The following is an 18,254-nucleotide window of genomic DNA, read 5'->3' on the forward strand; positions in this document are numbered from 1 at the left end:
AAGGGACAGCGGTAGTGAGAAGAAAGCCGCACGCTGGCTCACAGTCAAGAGCCCCCTCTCTGATTTCAGATAGATCCAAAGGACTGCCCTACCATAGCTGGAAGAAAGGCTAATCCCTGGGATCATTATATGCACAATCCTGCCTTGTGATCTTTATAAATCTCTCTCTGAACACAGAGGATGAGCATCCTAGTGGGATTGTCAAAACGCTTTTTTGTAGGAATGCTTGGTTCAAAAGGAAACAGAGCACTGTGAAGTGTCCGTGAAGAAGCAACCGTGTGAAGGTTTGCCTTATGAAAGATTGACTTGCATCCTACAGTTTCTTCCCCCCCCCCAGGCTGTTTTTAATGGCTCATGTTTTAAATGCACACTGTTTAATTATTTATGCATCCTAAGCCGTATTTTCTGTGTTTGGAACTTTTGCCGTGGCACTAACCTTTTTATTTCACACCACTGAAGGCCCACACTGCACTGTGTACAAAACAGCATCTAAAGGTCCCCTGGAGAATGCATGCAGCAAGTGTGTAAGGCCTGTTTAAACATGTGTGTGAGATGAGATGGGTTATTTGCTTGATTGCTTTGACTGGTAAGTCAGGGAGTGTGGCAAACCTAGCAGCATCCTGGCGAAATGGTTTCAGACCCAGTGCAAAAATTAAATTTTACTATGGGTAAGGTTTTAATTATACCTTCAAAAGAAGTACCTTCAGATGGGTTTGCTAATGCATGTCTCCCGAAAATGTTGTATGGATAGGAGTGGTTTTAAAAGCACTTGAAGCCAAGTAAAAGAATAAGCAGAGAAGAATCACAGGAGTGTAGAGCGTTGCTAACAAGTCTCGTGCTGTCTAGGATTGAATCTTGCTACAGGCTTTGATAATGCAAACGTGGACCATGCCCTGGGTTAATGTGTCTACATTTCTAATGCAAGGAAAGTCACGAGCAGGATCCTTGTAAGGTGCTTACCTCTGTTAGAGACCTGTAAATGTGGGCTCATACGTACATCGAAACGCTGGTCCAGCAGCTCAGTGTACTGAAATCCATCCTTGCTCAACATTACATATCCTTGATTTTGCCCCTTATGACCACCAGAGATTTCTCAGACCTGTATCAGAGTAGTCATGTTTTGATTATGTGCAATAAAATTCTGCAAACAGCAGAAACTCAGGGATTACTGCAGAAACATGGAAGGGAAGAATGGGAAAGATGTAGATAGATCACCTTGATGTCTCTCTTCCTATCATTGCACAATTGTTCCCTGTAGCATTTTCTCCAATCCCTATTATTTTTTCTAGTCCTATGTGTTCAAAAAATGGGTTTCCTGTTGCATGTGTAGGCTGCCCTATAACTTAATACCTCTTGCTCTCAGCAGGTTCTAATATTAAGCCTGAATTTCCTTTCATTTCATCCCTTTCCTCCTATTTCTGTTGATAGCAGAGCACCGGGACTCAGAAGGAGTGTTTTGCTCAGCCTTTTGGCATTCAATGGGCTCCTGTTTTACAATGGAGACTACACCAAAGTTATTGATTACACCTGCACTTGAATATAAAGATTAGCTCAAAGAAGGATAGATACCTTCAATGTTCAGTGTTGGCCCCCTGGGGAGGGAAAGTTTCTAGATCAAGTCAAATTTTACTTTATCTGAGAGTATATTGCAATCAGACATTGTTCCTTTTCCGACTGCAAAGTAATCTGCAGAATCTGGGCAAGTTTTCTCCTAGGGAGATGTCATGGCCTATTGCGAAATAACTCTTCATTTTCCAAAACACTCTCGTAGCTCAATCTTTCCCATACATGGAGTCCCCTCTCCACGGCACACAGCAGTAATGATACCAGCTCTGTATATAGTGTCTGTGGAGTTTTTTTTAATTTTTTTAATTTTTTTTCTTTTACAAGAAAATGGGTTCAGGCATTTTGAAAGCACTGGTGTTTATTCCGGGAGAAATCCATCTAAGACAAGTGAACCGTCAACACCTACTTCTCAATAAACAACTGTCAGGGGTTTGAGTAAATGAGGGCTGCGTGTGTGGGTGTGTGTGTCTGTTGGTTATTTAATTACTCTATGAGCCTCCTTGTATCCCTAGTAACCTTCATGTTTTCATTTGAGTTACACCATAGCTTTGCAGTTATTTTCCCCAAACCATCGCTAGCTCTGAGACAAGATTGTTAGACAGCAGCCTGGCTTTGTTTTCTGCCCATGTTACTGTAGCGTGGGTAGAAAATTTAAACAGGCACCTATGACCCCTTTTTTGTGCTTCAGAAGGGATTTTGTCTTGCTCTGATGCCTCTTGGGCTCCCTTACTAACTCCTGCATTAAGGCTTGCTCTCCTGAAATGGCCAAACTTTACTTCTTTCCTATCAGGATATATTGGTTGGAAGCAAGAAATTTTAGCTCTTTTCTTCAGTTCACTAAAAAAAAAGCACTGTTACATTAGCTCTCGCTGCTTGCCCAATGAACAAGTAGGCATAGCAAACACTACAGCTAAACATTGCAGCTTGCCTACTGGTCAGAGGTGGTGGTGCCAGACAAACCTACATGCCAGTGGGAGAAAGAGATCTCGTCCAGGTCCTGGGGTTGCTGCCCTGGTGGGCTTGGAAATCAGATCATTGGAGCTTAAACTAGGTGACAGCTCCCCTTATTTTCTTGGAAAGGGGTTCTCATTAAGTTATGTGTTTTGTGATGGGACAGGGCCTTCAGAGAAGGTGATGAGCTGAGATGGTCAAAACTTAATGAGTTTCATCCACTGTTTTATTTTTTTAAATTAATGTTTTCCAGCTTGTGTTCCTTTGAGGAAATAGTGCAGACACACTCACGTAGGCAGGGCCTCTCCCAGAATTGGAGAAAACTCTGAAACGTCTTCTTTCCTAAAATCAGTTGGAAGTAGTTGGAAGCCTCTGCCAAATTTGTGGTTTAGTTTTGCCCGATAATCACACTACATAAGACTGCCCCTGAACGTTTCAAAGACCAGGGAGTACTGAAGCCAGTGGCATATACAGGAACACAACAATGATCTCCATACTCCTAGATCAGTTAGACCATGCTTACTTCCACAGTCTTGTGTGTTTTGCAGGTAAAATAGCTAGAGGTGACAAGAAGGGCAAATTGGTAATTGAAAGAAAGAAGAGGGGACGTGAGTCCTCCAAAGGATGCCCAAGTAAGGGCTAAGGCTTGGTCCAGTATCGATGTGGTCAAAATCCACTGACCATGTGGGTGGTGAGAGTCCTACTCTCCGCGCTCAGGTTAGATGTCTAACATCAGACACTGCTCTCTCCCTAGCAATTTTCATAATGATTTATTCTTTTTTCCCCTCTGCTGAACCCATAAGCCTGAGGAACAGTGACCAAGAGTCAAAAACCCAGCTAGAGTAGAGTATGCCTACCTCAAACCACATTTAATCTCAGCAGAGGAAAGCCTTTCTAGTTTCACAGCCATTGTCTGCACTTGGCTGAGAAGGCTGAGTAATGTGCTGCTCATTAAAGGTGTGGTGGTGGGATGAAGCCTCTCTGGAAGCATCACTAATGGAAGCAGAGGTTCTTTTGTCAGAAATAATGTATAGAAGAAGCAGGAGCAAAGGATGCCCAGAGGCAAGTGATGGTGCTGCTCTGAGGGCAGCGGGCAGCTGGCTCGGTTGCGTTCTTCCTGTGGTCAGCTGCCGTATCCTGTGGTTAACGGAATACCCATAACTCACGATTTTACTGATGGGCAAACCTCAAAAGACCAAATAAAAGTTTGAACAAGAAGCCAGAAGTGCAGTCATCTGAACAGCATGACCAGCTTGAATCCTACTAACAGATTTTCTCTGTTTTCAAATGCCCATTTGTATAATGCAGAATTTTCAGGGAGAGTACAAGGAAATGTTAACTTCTGTTAACTTACAAAAAAGACTGTATTTAAATTTGAATTGCGTGCATAAGTTTGTTCTTTGTTTTGTTTTCAAAATACTTTTATTTGCTTGGGAACAGTGAAGAAAAGGCACAGTGACTGTGGTGTATCCAAGATTATCTCTTTGCTCTTCCATGGTTTATGTCAAAAATGAGAGAGAAGTTTTTCCTTCAAGAACAATTTAAATTAAGACTTTGTGATGTTATAGCTTGATGGTGAAGAACAAAAAATTCTCTGCTTCAGGCAGGAGGGATGGCATTAGGCAACCCCCAAATAACACACAATTTACTGTATTCAAAATGTGTTTTCAAAAAACTTCAATGCAAAAAAAAAAAAAAAGAAAAGGTGGAAATCTTGAAAGCTTTGTCAGGAACAGGTTGGGCCTCTGTACATTTTATTGGTCAGGAAATGTTTCTGAAAGACTTGTAAAAGGCACAGTTCAGCCCTTTCAAGTCTGATATGGAGCAGCAGGAAAGGGGTTAAATGTGTATAACGGGACATTGACATAAATCGGGCTATATTCATCCTGCCTCCCTTTAGATGCCTAATTTAGGTGCTTGAATTAGCTGCTCAGGTGCCCTATATAGTCAGCAGGGTGAGTTAGCATGCTCTGATGTCCTCTCTGGAGGCCTCACGGCCTGTATGGGCAACCCAGGCTCCCAAACCAGGTGTTGGTCAGAGTTTGGCGGCTAGAGCCACGCTCTGCGAATACTCTGCTCCAACTGATGAGCTGCGTCAAGCTTTTCTGCAGATGGGACTGAAGGGCCGATTCCTGCAATATTTTAATAGGTGTCATTCCAGCCCTGATCTCATACCTGACCAGGTCGCTCCAAGCTACAGCCTTGGTAACAAACAGCTCAGTCATGTGGAGGAAACTTGGATTTGAATCCTAACCTGAATTTCTTATTTTACCTCCAACTCCAGAATTTACTTGCTGTGGTTCCTAACTAAAAACTCTGTTTCTGGAGGGCAGGAGCTGAAAGCACAAAGGCTTTGCTTTAATCGCAGCCTTTTTCCTATCTCGCTTAAAGCAAAACCCTGGTGAGCAGCAGACAGCCCTGCTGAGCTGTAGCCTCTGTCTGAAGTGTCCCCTCCTTTTCAGACAGGAGAAGCATGACAAGTCTGCAAGGGAAGGAAATCTAATTATATTGCACATGTTCTAATTTAAGTTGCTGCGGGTTGCTGGGAGTTTGAGCAGCAGAAACACGAGGTCACTTCTTGCCTGTGACCATGTCCTTTGCTTGATGAGAAGTGGATAGACCTGATAGCTTTTCCTGGTGTAATTACGTCAAGGGTGGATGACTGGGGATCTTCCCCACAGTCTGGGGGTTTCTTTCTGTGACAAAAAAAGCCCTTCTTTAAAATTAAATGTCCACCAACACACTCACACACAGATGCATGCACACAGAAGGGCAGGTAGAGCATTGCAGGTGTGCTGCGACCACGGATGCATGGATAATCCATTTTTATATCACCACAGAGCTAAAGGTCTTAAAAAACACTCGCTCATAGGTTTGCAGCATAGGAATCATAGTCCTGTATGTCTGAGACCTCCCTGAATCCCAGCTGGCTGTCTGCGAAAGGGTGCCTGCTGCGCTGAAACACAGACCTGTTTGTCCTCCTTCGGCAAATGGGGATTCCAGTTGTGTCTGTGGTACCCATGGCCACTTTTGATGGCATGCACAGACTGATATAGGAAAGAATCAGTTTGTTTGCACTTCAGCCAGACATTCATTTATTTGGAGTCATGTTCACCTAGATTGTAAAATGCTTTGGGAACGTGGACTTGGGGCCTTGGCCATGGGAACCTTCATGTGCACTGGCAAAAGCGAGGGTGAGGAAATCTAAATTCTTCTACTGGCACTAGCAAAGGAATATGGAAAGACTTTGGGCAAATCACTGCACCTTAGTATTTCCATCTGTAGTGTGCAGCGTAATGACTCCTATTTCTTTCATGAAGTGCTTTGAGATTTATTGAAGATAGACTTTAGATACCAACAAGGTCTTTTTGCTTCATGTGAATGATATGGACATGTAATGAACTTTTATTTGTTTATTCATCAGTGTATACCCCTCTGCCACATGTCAACACATGCGCACACCGTTTTTACTCACTGAAGTAGTATTTTTACAACATGTATAGCCATGGTTCCTGGTGGAGAAGGGCAAGCAAGCCGACAGATGTGATTGCCTGTTCTGGATATATTTACAAGGAGATGCCACCAGATGGGAGCATGTATGTTGATGAGACTAAAGACTTAATTTTTAATACCTACTGCTGCAGTCCCTCCACCTGAGCCCTTGTCAGTCTGACAAACCTAAATGTGTCCCTGGATGGGGCAGGAAGAATTTAGGTCAATTTTTTTTATCATACCTCTTTTACTGAAGCCTAGCCTTTGTGCACAGCACTGGCTTCTCTTTAAATATTCCCTTCATCAGTAAGAGTAAATGTAAAATATGTTACATGTGGGGAAAGGAGTGCCAGGAAGCTTTATTTCTCTTCTCTCTTCATCTCTGGAGAGATTATACATGCAGGTATCTGGCACTGTCAATTATGCCTTACCTACTCCAGGAGGAAAAAGAAAGGCAAAAAAAAATTTACTGTAATAAATCTCATGACCTCTAGTCAGGGAAAACCCAAATTCTCAGATATCCATAACAAGCTGAGCAGTCTGCAGCAGCAGAAATTACAAGTGCTGCACACTGAACTAAAGTCTCTGGCACTTTAAAGTGCACATTTTCCAGCTTTGCCCTTTCCATAGTATTCCACAGGGGCCACCCATCGCAACTGCTGATAAGGTCGTGTGCGGGGTGGGTGATGAATCTGCACTGATTTCAGAAGGTTTTTCTGTCTGGTTGCAGAAAATAGATATGCATGTATCCTTGAGAGAAATCCTTAAAGGGGGACTATGCAGAAGTGTGTATACTGTCTAGTGGAAAACAGAACAAAGGGGGGAAAAACTCACACAAAAACCCTCAAACTATTGAGTGAAATAGATTTTTTTTTTCATTATTTGAAGTATGTTTAAAGCAGTCACTGAATAATCTTTGCAACAGTGACTTCAACATATGCAACCTTTTTGTACAGTGGTTTGAGATTTAGCTTTCGCTCTTTTTTCTCCCCCTGCACCCCAAAAACCCCCAAACACCCTTCGGAACACCGAGTGTGACATTTGGATTGAGGCAGAGACCTCCAGCAGTTCAGAGGTTTGCATTTGGGCTCATGTTTTGAGACTGTGAGGCAGCATACAAAACAGCAGAGAAATTTAAACCAGAAAAGACCAAATCAATAGGTTCTTCCATATTTAAAACAGGGGAAAAAAAAAATTAAAAAAGCAGCCAATGCCTAAAACTGACTCCAGGGTTCTTCATGTCTTCAGATCCAGGATGTTTTGATTTCATGCTGTTTTACAGATGTCTGTGAGACTTGCATCCAGATTGGGTATCAGACTTGGTGCCTTCTCTTAAAGTTCAGGGCCAAATCTCAGGTGTTTGGTGAGCACAGAGTCAGTCTGGAGGAATATTTCACATATATTTGCCTCTTGAAAGTCCATGCTCAGCCAGCACAGAGGAATGGCAATAGGAATCACAGTAACTTCCCCTGTGCAACATTGGTAGCCTGAGTGTGTTGAGCCGATGGCTTTTGGCATCGCTCGCACTTGCAGAACCATGTGTGGTACAGCACTGCCCATCCTTATTCTGGGGGGAACCACATCTCACCGGGCTTGTCGAGATAGAAAGGCCCTTCCTAGTAAATCAACTCTGTTGTACACACCACTCTACAGCAACAGGGAATATGGCAAGTGAAATGAATTGTTAAAAAACGTGAAATATTCTTTTTGGTGCCAAGGATGAGGAGGAATTGTTGGGATGAATCCAGAAATGAGGTATGTCTAGGGATGGAAATGATTCCAGGGAAGAGAAGAGACTCTGAAAGTGAGATTTATTATGCTGGGATATAGCCTCCCAGAGGAAGGGGTTGAAGACACATTGCTGGAATTGCTTAACACCAGGTTGGATGAAACACTGGAGGATATAGAGAGGATATATAGTCACAGATTTTTAAGGCTAGAAAGAGCCATTGTGATCACTTAGTCAAACCTCCTGCATGACTCATACCAGGGGATTTGCCTAAATGTATTCCTGTTACAAGTCCAATAGCTGTCATGCACTAATGCATATTGGTTAGAAAAACACCCGGCCTTAAGATTTAAAAGAAACTTCCGGTAATAGAGAATTCATTGCTATGATAAGCTGTTCTCATTATTATTTATATCCCCTATTAAAAACGTGGGCCATGTTTCTCATCTCAGTTTTTCTAGCTTCGGCTACAAACCCTGTATGTCTGCTAAACTGAAGGACCTTCTGTGACACTCTTGTCCCTATATATTTTTAGTCTCTTTGATGTGTATCTCAGATGCTTATAACACCAGGTTCACCTGTGCTTTAACCGATCTCCCTCTCTGCTCAAGTAGCTCTTGGAAACACTTCTTCCAAATCTTCCAATGCCAATCCTTCAGAATAAGTTACATTTTGAAAAGAAAGAGGCATAACTTTGCTCCCTTAGAGATGGACAAATGCACTTTGATGTCTGAAATATGTACTGCCTGCTTCTGATTTACCCTGTGTGCCGAGCTGCTTGGATAGGGGACTGTATCTTTGGTGTCGGTATTTTTATAGAGTTATTCAACTCAAGCACACAGTCAGCACTTAAGAGGAAGCAATAACAGGGCTGGGAATGGTTTTGCTTTGTCAACATGTGTAGAGCAAAGAAATGTACTTAGGTGAATTACTAGAACAAGGGCAATTAAAAGGGCAGTGCTCTGAAGTGCTGGCGGTACCGCACCATCGCTCTGTCTGGTCTCGATGTCTCCACTCCTAAGGAGAGTGCACAGAAATCACTGAATTTCTGCACAGGTTCAAGAATTTTTAAGGGTTTCTCCAGTGCAGATCTTCAGCACAAAGATAAGCCAAATTCTGACCCAGGAGAGCTACAAGCTTTGCTGTTCTGGATGCTAATCCCAGGTCTGAATTTATATTAAAAGGCTTTCCACCTGCCTATTCAACCTCGTGGGTGAAAGCCTGGGGACTCAATAAGCTGAATTTTACCCCTGATTTCTTAGGTGAAAAGCTAGAGAAGTTTGGGAGGTCATTTAAGCACAAAGCTGTGCTTGGTGTGCTTTGGAATCCTCTTTTCTAGACCACTGTTCCCTGCCCTTTCTTTTTCTGGTCTGTGCTGCTGTTGATTTATGTGTGTAGAAGCCAAACCTAAACTTGTTCAGGGCCTTTAGTAATGCTGCTGTACCTTAATAAAACTGTAGTTAGCCTGGTGCTGTTGTTGGGAAAACGGTTGAGAAAGTCTTGAAAGTATAAAATCAAGGGACAATTAAATCTTGGGTTCAGCTCCCAAATGGATTTCCGCTGGAGATTCACACTTAATAAAATACAGAAAATTGCATTTTATTTTGGTACATAAATACTGGTAGTGGGGGACTGTGGCATTTAGAAGAGAGAATCGCTCCACCAGAAAACTCACTTCAGCAAAATGATGCAGTCCAGTTGAGCCCCTTTTATGATCTGAGAAATGACTGTTTTTATAGCACACTAAATAAAACCTGCTATTCGAGCTGGAGGTTTATTAGTAAAGGTGATTTTGCCATAGCTGGGGAGGGAGGGGAGGAAGGAGAGATGAGGGATGAACATCAAAGCAGAAATACGTGTTGTTCGGAAAAAGCACAGCGATGCCCCAAAAAAGAGGTGTCTCTCATCATCACCTCACCTACCATTGCCACAGAAATATTTTATGTCTTTTTTTTTTTGTTGTTATTGTTGTTGCTCCGAAATGTTATTGCTAGTCTGGTTGAATTTCCCCTGGTGGGAAAGCCTCTGCTATGGGTGTGGTGGGGAGCCTGCAAAAGCATCTGGGTAGAAGAGGCATCTGCAGGGAGCCGAATCCAGGGGATGCTAAAATCAGTTCTTACAGGAGAGCATTCAGGTTTAGCCAGGGCAGCTTGTGATTTTGCTGCTGCTGAAAATCACCACTGTTACAGTCTCAAAAGAAGACTTTCAGGCGGACATTAGCATCCTCATAACACATGTCCATGCCTCAGGCATCCCGGTGCAGTGCTGGGTGTCTTTCTTCAAACCTGCCTTCCTTAGGGGTGTAAACTAAAATCACCTGATTGAGGACTAAAATCCTCAACAACTATGTCACAGGGGCATCATCTCTAGTCCAGAAACAGAGACGTCTGCCATGCTTTTGGCATCTTCAACACGTGCAATAAATTTCCCCAGTTATCACCTCCTGGGGTTGCTGCTGGTTGCAGGGAAAAGGGGAGAGAGATCACCCTTTGTATGCCAACAGTGGTGAAAAATAGGCACAGGTTAGAGGCAAACTGGGAGGATAAAGCTTCTGAAACTCCGCTCATCCTGTAGTCTTTTGCAAATGGGGCAGGTTTCACTGTATGCCTACTTGGACAGTTAGAAAGACTGCATGCAGTGCAAGGGAAGATGAGTGTGCCGCTATTCCCTTCCATCAGAAAATAATTATTTTACTGGTGAAAACAAAGGAGAAAACCACTTGGGAGTCTGATTTGAGACCAGCTTTTTGAGAGATTCCATAGCATGTCCCATCTCCGGATGGTACAGCTCACACCATTTGCTAGCTTTGCACAGAGCGCAGTGACTTTTCAGTATCTACCCGGTGGAGCCAGAAATTCATCACGTCTGACCTCTTTAGGCAGATTTTCCAAAGGGAACAAACCTCTCGCATTTTGCTGCAGATCACTGAAGTTCATCTTTTCAGGGTGAATTTGCTGAAGGCATAGGCGATGCTCTCTCTGAATTCATGGTACAGGACTCAGATCTTAATGCAGAGAGGTGGGAAGATATTGGATATTTGACCTCTCCCGCAAATTTTCATGACCTTTAACTCAGCTGCACCAGATAGATGTTCTGGCAGATTTCTGGACTTTTTGCTAATGCTGTTGCACATGCAATACTTCTTCTTAGACCTTAGCTGCAATCAGGATGCTTTGAAAGAATTAATCTGGCGGTCAGTAACTGCTAAATGAAGTGCATGCTAAAAGAATGATGAGCTAACTGACTGGAGCTCACAGCTTTTATGAGCTTCTCTATATGCCTGTTTTCAGGTGAATTCAGCATCTCCTTGACATTTAAGGACTCAATTTATAATCAAATTATTTAACTCTAGTGGAAAGAATCACTGGCCTCAATGGAAAAGCCATTTATATTTCCCCCACCCCTTGGAAAAAAAACGTATTCAGGGTAACACAGCAATTCCTATACTAAATGAAGGATAAAAGAAATCTTTCAATGCAAATTAAGCACTGCAGGCTTTTAAAAATTGTAGCAGAAACTTACAGTTCACAGCTGCTCACACCCTTATTTCCAATTTAATAATCTGAGATGTGCTGAAGCATTAACGTCCTGGACAACACCACAAACCTTTCAGAGATGAATACCCCTTACTGCTTGCATTTCTGCAGGTCCCAGTCCATCTTGGGATCCTTCTACTGTTTGATTTTGGCCAGGTCACTATGCAGCTATACATTGCCCTCTACAACTTGAAATTACAGAGCAAAGTGGAAGAGCAGGGTGAGATAGAAACCTGGACGTGCAACGTCGTAGTTGCACACTGGGAAGAGTAGGTCAAGCTCCGTGGAACTATACCACCTCTGAAGGGATGGAAGTATGTTTTATATATGAATAATGAAGCCTTAATAACACTGCTGCTAAGTTTGTTAGCAAGGCTTTTGGACAAATGAAAGCATGCAGCTTAGCAAAGGCATCTTGCTCTGTGAACCCTGGCTTCGCAGACGTAATGTCTGAAATGTTCACTTAAAAACCTTTGCGCTGGCTCGAGGCCAAACAAGAACTGAACCAGGGTTATCTCATCAGATGAATGGGCAAAACTGTATGAGTCCCATTGTAGTCCACCTTAGCTGGTGCCCAATTGTTCTCTCCCAGCTGCCTAAACTGAGGCGGCAAACTGTGTTACGCTTAAACACGATATTTAAACTGCATTGTTATGTCGGTGGTGATGGGCTCTTTGTTGGAGATGACAGAAAAATCCCATTGTTTAGAGTTTTCCCAGACTCGGTGCTTAATACAAAGCCCTGAAAAGAGCAGGGTTGTTAAACATTTGATAAAGAAAATATGTGCAGAGATGGGTCTATCCCACTAGTAAGGAGCAGATCAGCCCGCAACACCAAATCCTGCCTTTATAAATCCAACATGTTGTTGCAATTTGCCCAAATAAAATCCTCAGTCCCTGTATGTGGAAAATGGAAGTGTCTGAAATCCAGCAAAAGACTGAAATAGTGTGCAAATCATCCGTTTTAAAGCTGGTAGCAAAATTAATTTGGAATAAATTTGGAATTTCTGAATTATTTAGCAAATCATGATGCTTTACCAGGAATGCATGAAAAATTATGATGGGTGACCACATGAGCATCTTTGGACCCATTGGCAATCTCTGCATTGCTTTGTCTTTTCCTTAAAGTGCTTTAGATAGGTATTCCCAAACCAACTATAAAGCAAAAGCCTGAAGTTCAGTTCCTCTGTATTGACATGATTACACAAATATCTCAGGGAAGACAGAGCTACCTAGCAATGGGAGCGCAAATCTAGAAGGACCTCCAGCAGCTTCAGTGAAGATCCTCCTGATTTGCGCCAGACTCACACCACAGTCTGTGATGTTTGTGTTCGGTGAATGGACACAAATAGGTGATGCTTTGCTTTTAATTAACCCACTCCCACCCCATGCTGTGTCTTGCTCTCAAGTAGTTCCCCTGCAGCTTTGTGTTAATTCCTGCCTCTCTTTCGATATCTAACGAATGATCCTTACTCCTGTGAGTGTGGTGGTGTTTGGGCTTTGTGCTATTGAAGAAGCAGGGAGCTGGGGAAGGAGTAAACTCTGGGAGCGATAAATTTGATAAACTGCTCTGGAAAATCACCCTTGTTTGGGATGGTAATGATGAATTTTATGTTAGTGCCTGCTGACGTGTTTGCCATTAGTATTTTAATTGGAATTAAACCCCCTACATCAGTTCTGAAGCAGATTCAGTGGGGTTTTTCAGAAGACACTACTGCTGTTTGCACTTCTAGCAAGTGTCATATGCCAGTTGGTGATCCTTCCTCCCTGCTTAGAGTCACCGAGGACCTAAAGGGCTTCCTGAGACCATTTCAGACACTTGCTATTATGAACTAACTTGACTTGATCACAGGTCCCTCCTATATATTGATCACATTTCATGTCAATGACTGCTCAACCTGTAAGTCATCAGGCCAGAGTTAAGTTCCCCTGAACCTGGTGTCTCATCTGCTTGGCATCTTTTATTTAGAGAGTAATGCTACCCCAGGAAGGCTTAGTGCACTCACTAAAATATACGAAATATCTGTAACCTGTAGTTCTGATTAGAGCTTTCAAGTGAGCAGTTTGCAGCTGTCCCATTGGGACACAAGAGGAAATGCTCAATTTTGAGCAAAAGTGTGAGCTGAGCCAAGATTATTTATTCATATGTTCGAGCTAGAAATCTCAGGGTTTTTTCTTCCTTTTGAAGGGTTTTCTTCTCCAGTAACATGTTTTCATGCATGTCTAGGAAGCAGAAACTGAAGAGGAAGCTTTTTCAAGAGGAAAAAATCACCTGGAGCTTCTCCAGTTTTTAGAAGCTCCTTGAGACGGACCAAAACAGAGTCTGATTTTTCAGAAGGCAGGTTCCTGTTGCATTTTCCACTTAACCTCAGTGCCACCAGATTTATTCATCCAGTCTTGAAAATCTCAGGTTGACCTTTTGCTAGGCACCAAAGGTCTATTTTCAGCATTGTCTGGAGTACTTTTGAGTAGAAGCTTAAGTTAAAGCAGGTATGAATTCTGGCCTGCCTTTGCTCTGAGCTGGCTGGTTACAAGGAAGGTCCACTTTGCATGCAATATTGCTGCCATAGCAGAGTGCCATGCCTGAGCTAATATCCTTCTCAGCATGGCTTGGAGACAACACCTGGTGATCCAGCTTCTAGCCAACCCAGGTGGCTAGCAAAGCAAATATCCCCATGCGTCCAAGCAGTCACAGCTTTACCCCATGGATTTGCAATGAGATCCCAGCACCCAGATGCCAAAATTGCTACCAAAAATGGCTTACAAGTTCCTAGACTACACAGAGGTATTATACGGTGTTTCGATGAGATTCATTCTCACTGGAGAGGCAGGGGTGGCCTTGAGATGAAAGCAAGCACTTCCCAAGACTCTGATTCTAAGTGACATTATTCGTTTAGGAAAGCCTTTCCTCTTTTTCTTTTCTTTTCTTTTTTTTTTTTTAATTTTATTTCCAGCCTATGAAGAAGATAACAAAGGATGGTATGTCCCCAGAGCACACTCTGATGTGTCACTGTAGATGCCAATCCCCACAGACGCTCCCGATGTTATTAATTTTTAAAACAAACTTGCTGATTGAGGTTCTGACTGCCTTTAAATTGTCTCTACAAGGAGACTGTGTACTAATTAACCCACAGAAACAATCAATGATGTACCTTTTTCAAGTTTCAGGGTGATTAGAATATGAAAATGAAGAGCACAATGGTGCAGATGTTTTAAAATCACAGCAGACAGCAATTAGTGACATGGGAACCAGCTGCTTATCTCTCCAGATAAAGCCTCTTAATAGGGAATTACACTTGAGGAGCCATTACACAGATGGATCTGCGAATGATTTAAAGAGGGGGCGTTGTAGTATTAACTTTGATTTGCAAGCCAGATTCTTGACAAGCTGTATGTGTGTTACCTCCACAAAAAGGTACTTTTGGAGCAGGGGGGAACCATCCCCTGTAAGCAATCAGATTTTTTTCAGGTGATGGAGTTCTCTAATTATGTGTTTTACCATTATTATTATTTTTAGTTATATTCATTTTTATTTGGATTTTATTATTATTATTATTTTACTAAGCGCTTGATTTGGTTGCTGGCGTCTCCTCCCACTTTTTGCTTTGGGATTGGAAACAGCATGTGGATTTAGAGAGAAGCTCAGGCAAGGGAATGGGGAGGCAGAGTGAGACATCCAGTAGTTAAATGAAAAGAGTCCCTGAGGGATGGATTCTGCTGCTGGGTACTGCTTGCAGAGTAGGGTGCCGCTCATCATGGGACTGATACAGTCTCATCCCCTCAGTTGCAAGGGCTGCGTGCCAGAATAAAATTGTTAAGAAGAGTAATCGCCTCTGCAGGTGCAGCGTTGCACAGATCTGGCAGGGCAGGTGTAAACACACCATCCCACCTCCTCTGCTATCTGGCCAGTACTCCTCAGTTGCCAGTATATGGGATGTATCCTGCTGATAGGTCTACCCACCATTGCCAAAGCTGAGGACTGAAACTCGTGAGTTTGGCATTAAAATTGTATACTACTAATAAAAGGATTCAGACTTTATTCTTTGAATCTAAAGTTTAGCATGTGCTAGATCACATTGCTCAAACTTCTTTGCAGTTATGAAAGCTATTAACTTCTTTATGTGTATTTTATTTTCTTTAAAGGAAAGATGGGATTATTACCCACTAAGCACATCCAGTAAACTGAATATCAAGAGAAATATTGACCAAGTCTGGTGAGATGTGATAAAATAGCATGGGTTAAGTTAGGCTTCTGCTTTCACAAAAGAAGAAGGAGCAGAGTCCCGGTGAAGAATAGCTAGCTGCTGAAGAAAATCCCATTTAATGAAAAGGCAAACTACAAATAGAGAAAGGCACTGAAGTCTGAAGTATTTTTAGGCTCTCATAAAACAAAAAGTAAATAAAGGTAAATCTTTCTGTTTTCATGAAAAAGTCCACTATTCTTGATGCCAATCTAGGCCAGGCTGCCGTAGGAACTCTGTACAAGTCCACAGCACCTTGCCAAAAATTAGGGAGCTGCAGTATATTGCATGCTTACTGACAAATAAAGAAATGAATCTGCATGAAAGACATCAAGATACAGGCTTCTGAAGAGCCCTGTTTGCCCTCACCCTACTGACAACTCTGGTATCCTCCACTACCTCAGCAGAGGCTTAGGTTAGCTGAGCTGGAGCTTGTTGGCTTCTTAGGGTGTTGCTCGCCCAGCAGGGGAAATTGAAGCCTAAGCATTAGGACCAATGGGATCAGACAGCAACCCAGATGGATACATGGGGAATAAAATACACTTGGCTGCAGTATTTTCAACTGATTTAGTAGTGCTTTTAGGTAAACAGTCTCCGCACATCCATTGCAACCGCTGAAACCCAACCTGCTGCAGCCAAATGAGCTCTGGTTGCTGTGCTGCAGAGGAATTATTTTGGTGTGATGTGGACATGCCTGGCAAGGGAGAGCGAATAGTAAATGTTATGCTGGAAGAAGCTGCATGAGGAAACCCAGTGGACTGTTATGTGCTTGGGCAGATATATAGTTTTGACATCCCGCTTAGGAAATGGAGTCCCCTGATCCTGCAGACTGGTCATTTTTTGAAGGCTGGTTGAAATTGGAGTGCTTATCCGTGTGATTAAATGCCTCCAGAGTTGGCACCTTTGATGACATAGGCATATCTTTCTCATGAATTGTAAGATAGATGTTGTGGTGGCCTGCGGTGCTGGAGTAATGACAAGGCTATCATTAGGGATATGTTGGAAGTTGCATCATCATTTTATAATGTGCAGGCCGAGGAAATGAGGCTGGAGGAGCCAAGCGATATATCAGCATTCATCGCTGATATATAGCTGGCCTCTCAGTTCTGAGCCCTTATTAACTGCCTTAAAATATAGATCAGAGATTATTGCTCTTTTAAACTAGTGATCTCTGTGTGTCTGGTGGGCTTGGAGGGACCAAGGTGTTGCAGTGTGTGATGTTTTCACTCACTGCTGTAACCCGCTTTCTTTTTTTTTTTTTCCTTCCAAATGAGATTTTTCAGGTCATTTAGTTTCACAGCTCAGCATTTTGGAAATAACGTGGGTGTAAGGGAGCAGCTTTGATTGCAGCCGTCGGGCCAGGATCTGTGCAGAAACAGCCTGGGCCTGCCTCGGTGCAGGCCTTAGCCCATCACTTCCAGGGCTTTTCCAAGTCACAAATCATGGTACCTCGGGAAGATGATGTTTCGTGTGAGGCTTGGGTGGAGGACACCCACCTTCAGCCCACTGGGACCTCACCAGGGGTTGACCACCTCCCTCGCGCCTCCTCATCCCCACCTGATGGCGCACCCGGCCTGGTGGCCTGAGGGGGCAGGAGAAGCCCCGAAAGGCTGAGGTAAAAATAAAGCTCAGGAGCATTGTGATTGATTTTTGAAAAAAAATTACAATAAAAGTAGACTATCAAACATCAGCGCCAGTGCTCCTGATTTCCTTTTGACCCCTCCCTGGCCTCATCCCAAGGATGTGGATGCAGGTGGGCTCCATTTTCCGAAGGAGGGCATCAGCGGCGTGGGTCATGGCCGCTGCGTGCTGTGTGGCTTGCGCACGGGAGGCCGCTGCGAGGAGGAGGTGGAGGAGGAGGAGGAGGAGGAACTGATTCATTCCCCCGAGGGCTGTTTATGCTTTCGGCTCTTTTCTCAGGCTGAAGAAACCGGGTGTCACTCGCCTGCGACATCTGCAGCTCCACCGCAGCTGCGTGCTTTCATTTTCTCACTCCACAATTCCTGGAAATCTCTGCTTTCCCTGAGCATGGCTGGTCCATGTGCACGACAGCTGAACTATCCACAGGATTTAAGAGTCCTTGATTACTCCTCAGACGATAGACCAGAACAGCTTCATCGTTACTGCCTTTTCCAGAAAAGGCACATGCCCGTTTTTATGTGTACATGAAGGATATCTCAACATCAATTTGCCAATAACATGTATGTTTACTGGTCACTAAATAATGCACCATGGGCTTGGGGTTGTTTAGGACTTTTCAAATCCCTCCGAATTTGCTCAGAACTGGGGACACCTCATTTCCCAGCTCAAAACCCTCTTATGCTGACAGCCTCCTCGCCCCAAAACTTCTGTTGCAAACACCTCAAATGGGGATCTAACGTAATGTTATTGAGAGAAACTTAATTGTAACAGGGTGTTTGCAGAAACACAAGACACTTAGCAGTTGTTTTCTATTGTTCTTTTCTTGGTTACACATTTATTTTAAGTCTCTCATCATTTATTTGGCATTCGGAACAGTGTCATTACAGTTTGCTAAGAACAGTTTTTTCCTGTACTAGGTGTACAAAATCAGTTGCACAGTTTGATCCAGAGCTTTACAAAAAAGCTCCTAAGTGTAATAGGAGAAAACAAATGGCTAGAAGAGGTCAGTTAGTGAAAGTGAAAAAAAAATTTTTTTTTTTTTTTGCTTTCAGAGACTCTTTAAAAGCTTACAGCTGTAACAAACATAATTTCTTTAGCT

General features: G+C 43.0%; 1 protein-coding gene across 1 annotated transcript in view; it reads left to right on the top strand.

Annotated features, from left to right (window-relative positions):
* SETBP1 (SET binding protein 1) overlaps positions 1-18,254 on the top strand; it is a 241,708-nt gene that overhangs the window by 142,509 nt on the left and 80,945 nt on the right. The gene's annotated exons all lie outside the window — the stretch shown is intronic.

This window comes from Haliaeetus leucocephalus, unplaced genomic scaffold, assembly GCF_000737465.1.
Source record: "Haliaeetus leucocephalus isolate CR32 unplaced genomic scaffold, Haliaeetus_leucocephalus-4.0 Scaffold209, whole genome shotgun sequence".
In the NCBI taxonomy this organism is placed as follows: domain Eukaryota; kingdom Metazoa; phylum Chordata; class Aves; order Accipitriformes; family Accipitridae; genus Haliaeetus; species Haliaeetus leucocephalus.